This window comes from Dermacentor variabilis, chromosome 1 (genome assembly GCF_050947875.1).
Source record: "Dermacentor variabilis isolate Ectoservices chromosome 1, ASM5094787v1, whole genome shotgun sequence".
In the NCBI taxonomy this organism is placed as follows: domain Eukaryota; kingdom Metazoa; phylum Arthropoda; class Arachnida; order Ixodida; family Ixodidae; genus Dermacentor; species Dermacentor variabilis.
The window spans coordinates 18261029-18276466 of record NC_134568.1 but is presented as its reverse complement, the minus strand read 5'-3'; positions in this window follow the sequence as shown (position 1 = coordinate 18276466).

The window sequence follows — 15438 nt, the reverse complement described above, 5'->3', positions numbered from 1 at the left end:
CTGGATGTCTCAGACAAACTCAGAAAACCAGAACTGCTAAAGGCTATTCTTGAGTTAGAGGCTGAGGATGACGAGCTGTCGGAATGCCTTGAGACTATTGAGGAGAGGTCAAAAAGACAGGAGCGCGAACTTAAAGAACAGAAAGAAAAAGAAGAGCGTGAACTTAAAGAACAGAAAGAAAAAGAAGAGCGCGAACACGCTTTGGAAATGAAGCGTCTCGAGGTAGAGATGGAACGCGCTCGTAATGGAAGTCAGGCACACGGTGCAGGAGAACGAGTATTGTTCAAAATGACTGACCTGATGCGGCCGTTTAAGCTTGGAGAGGACATTGGTTTGTTCCTGGTTAACTTTGAGCGAACGTGCGAGAAGCAGGGGTTCTCTCGGGAAACGTGGCCACAGCGCTTGCTCACTTTGTTACCCGGCGAGGCGGCCGACGTAGTCGCTCGCTTGGATAGAGAGGAAGCAGAGGATTTCGACAAAGTAAAATCGAGTCTGCTAAAAAAGTACCGGCTGTCTGCGGAGGCGTTCCGTCGGAAGTTTCGGGAAAATGAGAAAGGCAAAAGTGAGTCATATACAGAGTTTGCGTATAGGCTTATGTCGAACATGCAGGAGTGGCTCAAAGAAGAGAAAGCGTTTGGTGACCACGATAAAGTTCTGCAGTGTTTCGGGCTAGAACAGTTTTATAGTCGGTTACCGGAGAACGTGCGATACTGGGTCTTGGATAGGCCAGACGTTTGTACGGTGGCTAAAGCCGCTGAGCTAGCCGAGGAGTTTGTGACGCGTCGAGCTCGCGGAGCTAAGGACGGTCAAAAGGGTGAATTTGGCTCCCAGTTTGAGAGGCCAAGGTTCACGCCCATGAGATTTAAGGGGGACACGCGTAGTGCGGATGCGAGTGAAAGCAGTCCGACCAGACGTAAAGAGACGGCGGCAGCCAAACGCAGAAAGCGGTTCGAGATGAGGCGAGCGGGCGTTTGTTATACGTGCCAGAAGCCGGGTCACTTTTCGGCGCAGTGTCCGGAAACAACACCAAAAGTTGTGTTTTTTTCAATAGGCAGCACTGACGAGAACATGAAGCTTCTCGAGCCTTACATGCGAGACCTCCTCGTGAACGGGAAAGAGTGCCGAGTGCTTCGCGATTCCGCAGCTACGATGGATGTAGTTCACCCATCTTACGTAGAACCCCATATGTTCACGGGCGAGTGCGCGTGGATCAAGCAAGCCGTGGAAGCTCATAGCGTGTGTCTGCCAGTAGCAAAGGTGCTTATTGAAGGACCTTTCGGAGCGCTTGAGACAGAGGCGGCAGTGTCATCTATGCTGCCACCCCAGTACCCGTACCTATTTTCAAACAGGTCCGATCACCTCCTGCGCGAGAAGGGGCTTTTGTTTGGTGAAGCTAGTGTTCAGGCCTTAACCAGATCGAAGGTTCGGGAGCTCGCTGCAAAGGCGGTAGTTGCGGGGCCGACGTTATCAAACAACGAAAAAGGGTCAGAGGCGCAGCAAGCTGATATTCAGAGCACGCCCGAACTGAATAAAATTGAGTCTGTAGCGTTGAAGGCGCCAGATACTGGAGAGGAAAATCCCGATTCGGGAAAGTTAGAAGAGCTATCTACTGATTTGCTCATCGCGCCTACGTCAGACGGACTTGATAGGTTGCTAAAAGTCAGCCGGACGGCTTTGATAGCCGAGCAAAAAAAGGATGGCAGCCTGGAAAACGTGCGCTGCAATGTCAAAGAAGGTATCGCCAGGAAAACTGCGCGTTTTGTGGAAAGGGGTGGAGTCCTGTACCGGAAGTATCTAGACCGCCGAGGAGTGGAGTTCGATCAGCTGGTCGTGCCTCAATGCTATCGTCAGGATCTGTTGCGCTTGTCACACGGGGGTTCGTGGTCCGGACACCTAGGAGTTAAGAAAACTAAGGACCGTCTCTTGCAAGAGTACTATTGGCCAGGGTGTTTTCGGGACGCAGACCATTTCGTGAGGACATGTGACACTTGTCAGCGGGTGGGCAAACCAGGGGACAAATCGAGGGCGCCGTTGAAATTGGTACCTATCATTACGGAGCCTTTTAGACGGCTCGTTATTGATACTGTGGGACCTCTGCCGGTAACAGCCACGGGGTACAGACACATTTTGACTGTGATCTGCCCAGCGACAAAGTTCCCTGAAGCAGTGCCGCTTAAAGAACTCAGCTCAGTTGAGATAGTTAATGCACTACTGTCCATATTTGCGCGAGTTGGTTTTCCTGCAGAAATTCAATCAGATCAGGGCACAGTGTTTACTAGCGCTTTGACGACAACTTTTCTCGAAAGGTGTGGGGTAAAGCTGCTACACAGCTCAGTGTACCACCCACAGTCGAATTCCGTTGAGAAGCTCCACTCCGTCATGAAGCGCGTGTTGAGAGCGTTGTGTTTTGAACATCGAACTGACTGGGAGCTGTGTTTGCCTGGGGTGATGTTTGCGTTAAGAACCGCGCCGCATGCGGCTACGGGGTTTTCGCCAGCTGAACTGGTGTACGGTCGCTCGCTTCGATCTCCGCTTCGCATGCTTCGAGAATCGTGGGAAGGTAGGGGCGACGACCCAGTCGTGGTGGAGTACGTGCTTAAGCTCCTCGAACGCTTAAGAAGGGCACAGGAGTTGTCAGGTGAAGCAATGACAAAGGCCCAGCAGAGGGCCAAGGTTTATTATGATCGGACAGCCAGGGCCCGTCGTTTTGAGGTTGGCGATGAGGTCATGATATTGCGCACATCGCTAAACAACAAACTAGACGTGCAGTGGGAGGGCCCAGCACGAATTGTTCAGAAACTGTCGGACGTTAACTACGTGGTAAGTCTGCCAGGAAAGCGGAAAGCACAGCAAGTTTACCACTGTAATCTGCTCAAACCTTATAGACAAAGGGAAGCAGTGGTGTGCATGATGGTAAACGTTCCTGAAGAGCTTCCGGTCGAGCTTCCGGGACTAGGCTCAGTGACGAACAGGGAAGACACCGGTCAAGTCATTAGTGACCTTATCAGTAAAGCACCGCTGTCGCCCGAGCAGAAAACCGAACTACACCAGCTATTACAAGAGTTTCAAGGTCTGTTCTCTGAGAGGCCTGGTAGGACTTCTGTACTTACTCATGATATAGAACTTACCTCCCCAGAGCCAGTACGATCCAAGGCGTATCGGGTGTCACCCCGCCAGAGCGATATTATGGAGGCTGAGGTAAAGAAAATGCTACAGCTCGGTGTTATTGAGGCAGGTGAGAGTGATTATACCTCCCCCTTTAATTTTAGTTGAGGTACCGGGCAAGGAACCTCGTCCTTGCGTCGACTACCGCAGGCTTAATTCCATCACTAAGGATCAAATTTATCCGATCCCTAACATCGAGGAGCGCCTTGAGAAAGTTAGTAGCGCTCAGTTTATTTCCACCCTAGATCTTGTCAGGGGTTATTGGCAGGTTCCTCTTACAGAAGAGGCTAGTAGGTATGCGGCGTTCATTTCACCAATGGGAACATTCCGTCCTAAAGTGTTGAGTTTTGGTTTGAAGAACGCGCCATACTGTTTTTCAAGTCTCATGGATAAAGTGTTGCGGGGACAGCAAGAATTCGCTTTACCGTATCTAGACGACGTAGCGATATTCTCCGCATCCTGGTCTGAGCATATGACACACTTGCGGGCAGTGCTAACCCGCCTGCGCGAAGCAGGCTTGACAGTAAAGGCTCCTAAGTGCCAGTTAGCACAGGCCGAGGTTGTCTACCTCGGTCACGTGATTGGTCAGGGTCGTCGCCGCCCCTCTGAAATAAAAGTGGCCGCTGTGCGAGACTTTCCGCAACCGCGCACAAAGACCGATATTCGGTCGTTCTTAGGTGTCGCCGGCTACTATCAGAGGTACATCCCTAGGTACTCTGATATCGCGGCTCCCCTGACGGATGCTCTAAGAAAGACAGAGCCTCAAACAGTCGTCTGGGACGAGACAAAGGAAAGAGCTTTTAGCGCCCTAAAGAGTGCCCTAACAAGCCAGCCTGTGCTACGATCGCCAGACTATACAAAAGGGTTCATTGTTCAGTGCGATGCTAGTGAGCGAGGCATGGGCGTTGTACTGTGCCAACGGGAAAATGGAGAAGTAGAACACCCCGTCCTGTATGCTAGTCGTAAGCTGACCAGTCGTGAGCAGGCGTATAGCGCCACCGAGAAAGAGTGTGCGTGTCTCGTGTGGGCCGTTCAGAAATGGTCATGCTATCTAGCCGGCTCGAGGTTTATCATTGAGACGGATCACTGCCCTCTCCAATGGCTGCAGACCATCTCTCCCAAAAATGGCCGCCTCCTGCGCTGGAGCCTCGCTTTACAACAATATTCCTTTGAGGTGCGTTACAAAAAGGGGAGTCTCAACGGTAACGCCGATGGCTTAAGTCGAAGCCCCTAACGTAGGAATCAGCCTCAAAATTGTTGGTTACTGATGTTTTTCTTCCTGAGGCAGGATTTTTTTTTAACATATTGCTTTTGTTTAGTGTTTCAAAGTGATGATATGCTTTCTAGTGCAATTTTTCAATTTGTGGACGCGTTCTGAGTGATGCTAGACTACTGTAAGGAACTAGGCAGTGGTATAAAAAGGGGAAAGAGCCTGGCAGGGCTTAGTGAGGGTTGTGCCGTGCTTGCGGACTGAGCGGTTGAGTTTCAGCGTAGTTCTAACGCTTGCCGGGAACGAGAACAAAAATGTGAACTCTCCCGAAGTCACTTTGCAGTGTCCCGTGCGAACCTGAACGAGAGAACGAGGCCTTCTCTGTGCGCTGCGCTCAAGAAACGTCGAGGGACGCCCGACTTCGGTTATGAGCATCATCGAGCGACATCCCTCCGGCCAGCGGATGCAGTCCCCTGTCCATCGGGATCTCCTTCCCCCGGCGGGGCGGTCTGTTGCGTTTCGCCTGCGACACGTGGTTTTGCCGGCGCGACTGCGGCAGGGCGGCAGACATTTTGGCCCGATCGTCGTCGCCGCAACACTCATCGCCAGGTGTTTCCAGGCGCGACTGCGGCGATGCGACCGCAAAGGATCACCCTCGCATTCCAGTCATTGTGCCCGAAACAGGCGATGCCAAAGCAGGGATCGTCCCCTCATTACAGCCATTGTGCCCGAAACAGGCGATGCCAAAGCAGGGACCATCCTCTCATTACAGTCATTGTGCCCGACCGGCAGCGCTACAACAGGGTGCTACGAGATCGTGCTCGACAGGGTGCTACGAGATCGTGCTCGTCATGGTGCTACGGCATCGCTACGACAGTGTGCGTCACCATTAGCCCATTGTACATTCACGTGCTCGTCTTTTGAGGGGTTCCTTCTTGCCCTCAACTGCGAGAGTATAAAAACAGCTGCCCCCGGACGCCAAAAAGGAGGGCTCCGATTTCTTCTGTTGAGTGAAGTGCTCTCCCGTCTCTCTACTTCGGTCAAACCTGACCGCCAACTCTTTGCGATGTTAAAATAAACAAGTTGTTTCGTTGTTACCAGTCGACTCATGCTTTGCCGGGACCTTCGGATGCTTCCAGTTGTACCCCAGGCCGCCAGGCCAACGCTACCCTTGGGGCTTGCGACCCAGGTACAACCACGGGCGTCAGCGCCGAGTTCCCAACAGATCGTACCAGCAGTCCGATCCCAAACAGTATGCAGACGACACTGTTTTACTTTGTGCGCTAGACTCCTTCGACAAAACATTTCAAGTGGCTAATAATGAACTTCGAAGTGTTAACCAGTGGTTCGCGTCAAATAAGCTAACTGTGAATACCAAGAAAACTAAATATATTCTCTTCACTTCTTTGTGAAAAGCACCTCTAAGAGAATGTCATTCGCTTTCTCTAAACCATAATATACTTGAGCGGGTGAGTTCAATTCAATACTTGGGTGTCACACTAGATGAGCATCTTCATTGCTGTGTAAAAAGTTAAGCAAAGCTTGTTTTATGCTGTACAAATGCCGTTATTACTTCGACACTGCCACTCTGAGAGCTATTAGCATATTCCCATAGCCATCTATCCTACTGTATTGCATCTTGGGGTAACACGTACGTTTCATATGTAGAGCCTATTGTACTTCTTCAGAAAAGGGCCTTGCGATTTAAGACTTTTTCGGATTACAATGCTAAATCAATGCCTCTGTTTCAAAGTTTAAATGTGCTGTCTTCTAATTTATTCCTGAATATTAAAACTACACTGCATACTTATGATAGCATAACCGCTAACTGCCCTTCGAGTTTATCATTTTTTTTTTACATTCAAGAAGCAATACACGCAGCGCACTTAAGGGAAATTTTCTCTTGCCAAAAATGCATAAGGTATATGGCAGGAGAAGGTTAAACAGCACTGGAGCACTCCTATCGAACAGCTTACCATCGGAAGTAAAACAAGCAATTTTTTTTCAATATCAGTGAAATCCCATTATCACTCACTACTATTATCTGCATAGGGTTTTCAGCTCGCTGGTGTACATATCTGTTTCTTTTTTCCACTTGCCCCCAGTGTATAGTTACTACATACAAATTCCTTTCTGTAGGTTTCTCGTAGCTATTAGATGTACCCTGCGTTGTGTTTATAAATGAATATTTATGTATATATGATTTATTTATACTTTGTCGTATTGCCGTTGTGATTGTGAATAATAACTAGCATGGATCCCAACTAGCCTTGAGCTAGAGATTTAGATGTCCTGTACAATATTTCCTGTGTACTTTTCCTATTTTAAATAAACTTCAAGTTCAACTTCAGTGACCATAGGTTAGTGAGCTCGAGGATTGCTTTCAATTTGAAAAGAGAAAGAGGAAACTATTAAAAAAAAGCAGGAAAATCTGGAAGCAGTCGGGAAAAATCAGATCAATTCAAACTAGTACTCGCAAATAAATATGCGGCTTTAGAAAAGAAAGGTGAGAATAATATACAGATAATGAATGAGACCGTAACTAGAGTAATTCAGACGCCTCAAATGTACTTGCGAGTGAGGCACCGCACGAGACAGCAAACACGCCAGTTCGAAGGATAACCGAAAACGACGAAGAGGGTCACAAGGCGCCTTGTGATTGCCTCGGTCTTCATGCTTGTCCTTCGTGTTCTCCGGCGCAGTTTTCCGCGGTAATTGGAGATCGCTAAGAAAAAGGCCTTCGTGGTGCAGTCGGCACACACAGGCTGATAGTGATCATCAACGTGCATTGGGTGCACGTGACAGAACACAGGTAGTCAAAATTATTCCGGAGTATCCTCGGCGTGCCTCATAATGAGATCATGGTTTTTCGCACCTAAAAACCAAGAATTTATTTTAAAAAATTAAGATCTGTGGCTTAAATTCTTAAATTGCACGGTAGGTTATGAGGAACGCCGCAATTGAAGGCTACGGTGAATTTTGCCCACCTGCATGGGTTCTTTAAGCGTGAACCCAAAGCACGGCACACGGTAATTTCTGCATTTCGGCGTCATCCAAATGCGGCCGCATGCCGCGATCAGGATTGCTGGGTTATGCTTCGTTGCTACGTTGCGCTGCTCAGCAGCAAAACGCCAGTCAGACACCGCGGTGGGTTCCAAACCATTGTCGTAGGTGCAGAAAGCACAATAGCGGAATCCCTATACGCCGCACACTCAATCAGTAAGGGTCCTGTCCATGCTATATGGTATGTAGTTCGTGTTCTTTGTAGCCTACTACATAAAGTGTATAATGCGTCTCAGTAACGTTTTACCCTGTTGTAACCTGTAGAGCCAAGAAAAAAAAAAAGCACATCGAAATCAAGTGCAGGTACGCGCTTATTTTATAGCTTACTTGCCATTATAGGTGACATTAAACGTTACCAATCTAAGCATGTAAGATAAGGGAAAAGATACAGATCGGACGACATCTAAGCGTACCCACAATGGCGGAACAGGAATAAGAGATGTGAGCCGGGACACTTTATTCGAGCTTTCGGGCCATATCACTTTAACTTCCTCGTGTCATTCGGCTAGTCCATGCGAAGTAAAGACAGGTGGGTTTTTTTATACGACGAACGCAGATTAAGAATAAATAAAAAAATGAAGTAGCATGACAATTTGGCTAGCTGTCGGCAGTCGGTCAGCCCTCTCCTGTGCTCCCTTCAACCAGCCTTCGAAATACGACCGGCTGGAAGGAACAGTGGTGGTATGGCAGCACCTGCCGAGAGAATGCCGAGGGTGGAGACGGGGGGGGGGGGGGGGTGCAGACTGGATTGCGTCTGCGGTCCCTCCGTGTGTAATCTATCGGGCGCCGCTCCACCGTGACGCGACGCGACCGGCGCCCTTTGCGCCCGCCTGTCCGCGGACGCATACAGACACGCATGCGTATTGCTCACGCACGCACGTACAGGCTGCGAACAGGGGCCGAGCTGCAGAGGAGGTCAACGCTTTTCGCTTTGTCGCCAGTTTTTCGCCGCTAGGCGGCGGTAGGGATTAGGAGAGGCTGCGAGAGGCAGTGTGCAGGCGCCGCTCCGTTCGCCGCCTTGTCATTAAGTTTCACGGCTCTTTGAGCGTCGCTCTATTAAATAACCGCTTTCGCGCGAGCTCCCGAACTGCGCACGGAAGCGGCTCGTGCATCGGTAGGCTGTGCGGGCGCAATCCGCATCGGCGGCTACCGAAATGCGGCAGAGCGCATATATAGGTGCGCGAGGGACTGATTTCTGCGAGTTCACTCGTCACGGCAGTTTCGAACAGCATGGTCAAATGCTATACTTAGAGTGATGAGAATACCATCGCGGCCTGAATGCGAGAAACAGTTGGTCCTGCGAAGGACCCCATTTTGTAAAGAATATGTGTATTTTTAAAGCGAAGCTTTCTTAGCATCTTCACCCGACTTTTCTGGCGCTGCTGCTGCATGCTGCTGCTGTGGTCTTGCTTTAGCGTGCGCTGTCGCGTTTCTTGCGACATCACCAGATGGCGCTCGCCTCCGCGCGTCCCTAAAGCTGTAAAGCCTAGACCACACGTACGCTTGCGGACGCGCGCAAGCTCGCGTTCACGCGCCCACGCCTGCGCAGACGGTGCGGCATGAGTCGTACGCGTCGAAACGCGGCGTGATCTCGGGGAAGAGCTCCTCTCTGTTATCGCGCGCTTCGGTTGCCACGCGTCGGCGCGCCTGGCTACCCAGCTACGGCGCGGAACGTTCAACTCTCCGTGAAGCAGATTTATATCATGCAAGAAAGTGCTTCTGCTTTCCTTTTTGCGTTGATCTAACACCTATAAAAATATAACAATTACGTTTATAGATATTGAAGCATTTTGAAATACTGTCAATAACAAAGTACGAAGCGGCGCCTGCCAAGGCAGCTGTGAGTGAGCCCAGTGAGCGGGCGCTGCCGCGCGTCTTGGTGGATGCAAGTTGCCATTACTCGCGAGGCGCGGCAGGCACTAGGCGCGCGGACGCCAGCTTGCGCGCGCCCGCAAGCGTACGTGTGGTCTCGGCTTAAGCGTCCCGGCCGGCGCCGCCGCGGCAGCGTTTCACATTTTGTGCGTATGGCGCATGCTGCGCTTGCTCTCCTATGCCACAAAAATGCAGGTGCTGGGTTGTGGAGGTCGCGTGCTGGGCTGTGATAGTGTAAACATTAAAATCGTTCATGGCATTAAGAGAGCGCTTCGAGCTGGCGTTTCAACAGTGTGCTGGTCACGTATGTAGAAGGAGCACGTGAGCGCGTACCAGCGAAGCTCCAAGGCGTGCACTCAGCGTCGAGGACACCCAGGCCCGAAAGAAGCGTCGTGCGGAACACGATCGTCTTCGCTACGCAGCGAAACGTGGTGCAGACCGCGAATGCATGTATAAGATGTATACATACAATTAATTACAATAATCAATCAATTTATATTATGTGCAGCGCCATTTTCAATTAAAGTTTAACACTTCTGCCACGGTGCGACGTACCATGTGAGGCGGTGATAATGCTCAACCCTCTCACAGATTATGAACAATGACGCACAACAACGCCTCAAGCAGACACGTCCCCCTTTGTGTGTTCAGTGGACTACGCAGAGAAACGGCAGTGGTGCAGGCAAGGTAACGTTTAACATCAACTCGCCACTCTCGCATTGGCCTAAACGCTGAAGAAATTACACCTTCGCCCGTCAACATCACCGCTAATTATCCTCAACCAAAGCAAACAGCATACAAAGCTTTGCTTACATCGATTCCCGCAGTGCGTGGGATCCGCAGATTATTATTATTTTTTTTTCATTCTTTTTGCTCTTCGTTATTGACTCAGATGGCACCGTGCGCAGCAGCCATCACCGATATGAGGCACTTAATTGGTGCGACGGATGATGAAGAAAATATTTGAAAGTCAAATGCAATTGTTAGAAAATTGAACACAAAGCTAATTTATTACCTGGCCTTGACCTGCTTTCTTTGTCCGGGGCGACGTGCTGTAACGCATAGCTCGCTAGCAAAGCCCCGCTGCTGAGCGAGAAGCCACCGGCTGGATTCCGTTTCGCTGTGGAGTGTTAAGCCATGAAATGAAAAGAAAAGAAAACATCGCTGCCTTTAAGTCTCATTGTACACCAGAGAGCCACTCCCCAAAAGCTATATTATTAATGTACGGAATATTCTCTGGAACGCTGTGGAGCGAGCACGTTGTTTAGAGTACTATACCCTACATCATGGTTTTCATGTGCACCATGGTCGTTGCACCTCTTGCATGCGGCTGCGTGCTCCTTCCGTTATTGTGTTACTTTATTACTGCATGCCTCCGCGTGCGTGCGCGAGCTCCCCGCGGCTTTCCTACCCCTCCCCTCCCTCTCTCAATCTTATCTTTCTATTTCCTCTTTCCCATCCCCCAGAGTAGGGAAGCCAACCAGACGCATTTCTGGTTAACATCCCTGTGTTCTCTCTTTATTTCCTTCTCCTCTTCCTCGTTATTACTGCATGCAGGTACATTACGAGGCGCGAATAACTGAGTGCGCTACATTGGTTAGGAATAAGAAAAATTACAGCAGAACTCACCTCACGAGGTTTGCTGATGGTAATGCGATTAGCATTCGAGCAATGTAGCGACACACCGTATTTCTGAAGGCAAGTTCATTTAACAACTGTAGTTCTCATTCTGAGACTTCCGTTGTTTGGCTATATGTGACATAATCTGGTATTCTCCCATGTTGTTATGGCACTCGCCCATGAGCATGGCGGCATGACGACAGCTGTATGACGCCGACGCACAGACGTCTATATATTACGAAGAAGGAATGACGTTGATGGAACGACAAAGGCCCTATGACGGCAACGGCATGACGTCAGTGATATGACGATGGTATAACGACGACAACGAGAAGACACCGACACAAGGACAATTGGATGACGACGAGTGTATGACGATGATGGCGTGATGATGATATGACGACAACCGGATGAAGAAGCTGGAATGACGACGATGGCACAACAACGACGGCGGTATGACAATGGATGCATGATAGCGACTGTCTTACGACGATGGCATGACAACGGCGGCATAATCATGATTGAATGACGACAGCATAATTACGATTGAATGACGATGAAAAAATGACGTCGATGGATCGAAGGCGGTATGACAGCAATGGGGCGCCGTTACTGAAGAGATCACGATGGTAACACGACAGCGTTACAGCATGACAATGGTATGACGACGTGACGACGACTGCATGACGAGAGTGGGATGGCGAAGTTAGAATGACGATGATGAAATGACCACGACGTCATCATGACGATGCTATGACAACGGTATGAGGGCAATAAGATGACAATGGCGTGAGCATGATTGCATCACGAAGCCTCTATGACAATGATGGCGTGACGACGATGACGAAGCTGGAGAGACGACGATTGCACGACCATGACGGCATGATGACGACGGTATGGCAATGAATGCATGATGGCGACTGTCCGACGACGACGCAACGACGACGATGGCACAACCACGGCAGCGTAATCGCAATTGAATGGCGACAGCATAGTTACAATAGAATGACGTAGAAGGATCGACGTCGATTGAATGACGAAGACTTTATGACGATGGTGCCATGACGACAATGTGATAACGTGTCTGAAGCGATTATGATGAAACAGCAGCATCGCGACGATGGCGTGACGACAAAGGAATAGCGACGACTGTGTGACGACGATGGCATGATGACAACGGCATGAAGAGGGTCGGATGACGAAGTTTGAATGACCATGATGGAACGACAGTGACGGCATCACGACCACGGTATGACAAAGAACGCATTACGACGATTGTACGACGACGACGACACAATAACGACGATGGCGTGACAACGGCGTAAGGAAAATCCGCTGACGACAATGGCCTAACGACGACTGTATCACGAAGCCTATGTGACGACCATGACCTAAGGGCGATAGATTGACGACAACGGCATGACGAGAGACGATTGACGAAGCTGCAATGACGACTATGGAACGACCATGACGGCATCACGACCACGAGCACATATCTAGTGGCCCAATCTATTAGACAACCTGGCCCACTGGGTCGGCGTTAACGGTGTGACGATTCGTCATGTCGCAATCAGATGATAAAGCTAGAATGACGACGTTGGAACGACCATGGCGGCATCACGACCACGAGCACATATCTAGTGGCCCAAGCTATTAGACAACTTGGCCCACTGGGTCGGCGTTAAAGGCGTGACGATGTCGTCGTGTCGCAATCAGGTGATAAAGCTGGAATGACGACGATGGAACGACCATGACGGCATCATGACCACGAGCACATATCTAGTGGCCTACGCTATTAGACAACTTGGCCCACTGGGTCTGCGTTAACGGCGTGACGATGTCGTCGTGTCGCAATCAGGTGATAAAGCTGGAATGACGACGATGGAACGACCATCACGGCATCATGACCACGAGCACATATCTAGTGGCCTACGCTATTAGACAACTTGGCCCACTGGGTCTGCGTTAACGGCGTGACGATGTCGTCGTGTCGCAATCAGGTGATAAAGCTGGAATGACGACGATGGAACGACCATCACGGCATCATAACCACGAGCACATATCTAGTGGCCTACGCTATTAGACAACTTGGCCCACTGGGTCTGCGTTAACGGCGTGACGATGTCGTCGTGTCGCAATCAGGTGATAAAGCTGGAATGACGACGATGGAACGACCATGACGGCATCATGACCACGAGCACATACTTAGCGGCCCAACCTGGTAGACAACTTGTGTCATTGGGTCGGCGTAAGAGGCTAGTAGATAGATAGATAGATAGATAGATAGATAGATAGATAGATAGATAGATAGATAGATAGATAGATAGATAGATAGATAGATAGATAGATAGATAGATAGATAGGCAGGCTCAAAACACCTAAAGTAGGTAAAGAATGCTAATTGCGTTAAAAAGAAAGTGTTGGACTAATATTTCGTAGCTCGAGCATATGTAAGCACACGGTGAGCAATGTGCGCTGAACTTGCGCGTTCTCGCTGAGGCTTTGCGACAGCGGGGCTCAAGACTGCTTGATTTCGCGCTTAAAGCCTTCCCGTGGAGCAAAACCTGGTCGACGCTTTTGTTCGTTGAGACAATGACTGGCGCTGGCTAAATTTCCTTACCTTTAAAGAGGACGTGTGTAGAAAACTGCGTAAGTCAGGGACAGCAAACTGTTTAGCGAAGTCCTAAACAATTACCTTCAGGAGAAAAGCTTCGTTTTTCGACCATAAAGTACGCTTAGGGCCCTTCAAAATCAATGTCCCTCAAGGGCCTACCCCTTGCATGCGCCCGAGTTCAGCAAGTCTTCGTGCAGATGCGAGAATGTGGAGGGACCCTTTATTATGGAAGTGCTATCACATAAAACGATTTTGCTGCTTTGTGCGACGTTCCGGAGGGGAAACCCGCAATCCAGCGAAAGAACTGTGAATTGAAAGGAAATTAAACAGGACTCAACACAAAAGCTTATGAACAGAAACAGAGGGAGATTCTTTAATTGGTGCTGCAGTTGGCCGCCTGGCCATTTGTCTAGCATGACAATCCAGATGAAGAAGGTCATTATGAAATGATCCACGTATACCTAGTACAAACCATTGTTAAGGCCAGCGTCCTGAAGGACGAGTAAAGGTGCGTTCACTGCTAGAAAAAAGCCCGGTTAGCCTCAAAGTTGAACACAATGGCACCGTGCCGCCCCAGTACCAGAAACCACAGGAAAGAAAAAAAGGGGGGGGGGGGGTGAGAAAGAAGGCTTTTTATTAAAATGTAGAGAATTTTCCGGCGTATATGCAGGTACCTACATGAGACTCTGCATAGGGAAGAGGATCGGGGACAGTAAAACCCTAGGAGGAGGAGGTGGGGTAGGAAAAAAGAAAAAAACAAGGAAAGGAAATACTTGACCCTGGTATCTACAGTTGAGACAAATGTGCTGGTGTTGATGTAAACAGACTATACAGCTTATCTAGATCGAGGAAGCATACTAGGTCATGTGTCTTCGCCTTCAAAATACCGTCAAGATTTGAAATCTTTTCATATTCCTTGAAGACATTGACAACCACAGAAGCACGATATTGTCGTGCAACCTGCATGCCTCTGTTTGTAGGCAGTTAATGCTTCGGACAAGTTAATCTTTTGGTTTTGGCAACTTCAAGAAGAAAAGGGCTACCCGAAAGCCGGTAAATATCACCTATTGATTTATTTACTGACTGCTCCAAGGCGTGAGCGAAAAGCAGCACGCAGTGGAGCGAGTTCTGCGGCAGTGGTATACGTCCCATGGCAGAGCCTCACCGAAATTATGGTTTTAGTAGATGGACTCCGTACACCTGTTGTAGGAGAATAGGACGTTACTGAGCCATCGGTATGAGCGTAGTGCCAACATTCGTAGCATGCTGAGATATGATCAAGTGCTAAGAAAGAGATAGCAAAGAGAGGAAAGGCTGGGAGGTCAAGCAGACGAGCGTCCGGTTTGCTACCCTACACTGGGGGAATAGAAAGGGGGGACAGACAAAGGAAAGCGGGATAGAGGGAACACTGTGTTGCACGCAGCAAAGCGCCTTGAAATCAGTCAAGTCCAGGTAAGTGCTCTGCCGATACGTTAGGTTGCCGTCATTATGCTTTCTGAAGCTAATCTTGATGCTTCCACACAGCTGCTGATGCACGTTGAAGTCACATGTGAAGACCAAGGAACCGGTGGGCGTCAGCAGTACGTTGCAATACGTGGTAGTAAATTGTTAAGGTAAACTACAGTCTTTTTGACTTCAGTGCGAATAGAATGTTGCGGGTGAGCCATGATGCTTACTAAGACTTTCAAGTACTGAATTAAGACCATCCCCCCTCTCCCCCAGCACTTGCATTGCAATTCGCGCTGACGGAGTGTGCAGGGGCCCTATAACGTAAAACTATTCCAATATGTTTCTATTCCAATCTCCCGACGTCAAATTTGCGTAACCACCGACGCAAGCACCGGGCGGTCACCCGCAGGGTTGTCTGAACAGACCAATCAAACGCTCTCCTCGC